Source organism: Arachis ipaensis, chromosome B02 (genome assembly GCF_000816755.2).
Source record: "Arachis ipaensis cultivar K30076 chromosome B02, Araip1.1, whole genome shotgun sequence".
Taxonomy (NCBI): domain Eukaryota; kingdom Viridiplantae; phylum Streptophyta; class Magnoliopsida; order Fabales; family Fabaceae; genus Arachis; species Arachis ipaensis.
In genome coordinates, this window is record NC_029786.2 from 68346556 (window position 1) to 68347926 (window position 1371).

General features: G+C 23.9%; 1 pseudogene; it reads right to left on the minus strand.

Moving 5' to 3' along the window:
- LOC107625408 overlaps nt 1-1371 on the minus strand; it is a 39895-nt pseudogene that overhangs the window by 32116 nt on the left and 6408 nt on the right.

The following is a 1371-nucleotide window of genomic DNA, read 5'->3' on the forward strand; positions in this document are numbered from 1 at the left end:
ATGTCTCAAGTATATAAATTAAGATATAAATTTTTTAGGTTTGAATTTGATTGGTTTATTTAATTTGTTTTTGAGTTTTTAGACTTAAATGATGGTTTATTAAAATTGGAGTTTTCGTTAGTTATTTGTTTTATCAAGTTTAATTACTTTTAATTTTAATACTCATAATTTTTTAAATCTTTTGTTAGAAAACCATATATGTTGAATCAATTACAATCAAACACTTTAAATTTTAATTGATATTTCAATCTTATATTTATTTTTAATATTTATACTGACGGTAGTATTTTATGTTTTAAATTAAATTGTGTTTAACTCTAAAATATACTTTTGTAGATCTTAAATAATTAATGTTAAGTAATTAGGTATTGAGAAACTAGCTGCTTTTATTAAAAGATCTACTAATCTTAAAAATTTGTCACTAAAATCTAATATAAATGAATAATAGAAAACATAAATTTTCTTTTTTTTTTTTAAATCAAAATTGAGTAAATTCCCGCACATTGTATCGTACACCATAAAATAAAAATAATTGGAAAAATGCTAGATAAGCAAATTATTTTTGTAATTAATTCCAACCAAATTTTTTTTCTCCTTCTTATTTATGTGTCTCCTTTTTTTTTCAATTGATTTTAATTTAATTGTGTCAATAAATTATTGGAACAACTGTTTTAGAAAATAATGGTTTTTTTTTGTAATTTTTATTTATTTATTTATGACATATTTCCATACTTAGCCCTAGCAAAAGATAAAATAAAATAAAATAAAATAAAAAAGATGTTGTGCTTACTGAGGCCCAAAACTTTCCCCAAGATGGAATAGCAACTAAACCACCATGATCAAGGATCCATTTTCTGGCTGTGGCCAATACCATGTCTTCAGGATCTTCTCCGAGTACTCTCAATGCGATATAGCTCAATGCTGTTGCAAACATTCCACTCTCACTTAGTAGATGCTGTCCCCATCCACCGTCTTCATTCTGTTTATATATTTCAAGATCAAATGCAACAATTCATTAGCCCTAAGTTTATTATCATTTAGTAGCTAGTTTATATATTGATGATTACCCATAACAATTAATTAGTTAAATTACCTGATGATTATACAAATACCGAATAATTTCCTTCTTATGTTCTGCTCCTAAAACAACGTTAAGAGTTCCTGTAATATATAGAATCATTACCTGTGAAATAAGTAAGGTTATACAGTTAGTATATGCTGTTATACATGTTCACGGAAGAGAATAATTATTATTAATTTTAACTAAAATCTACAATGTATATTTGAGATATATGATAAGATTATCAAATAAAAAGTTGTTACGAAAAATATACAGAATTTAAAATTTTAATATATTTATTATTGTTTATT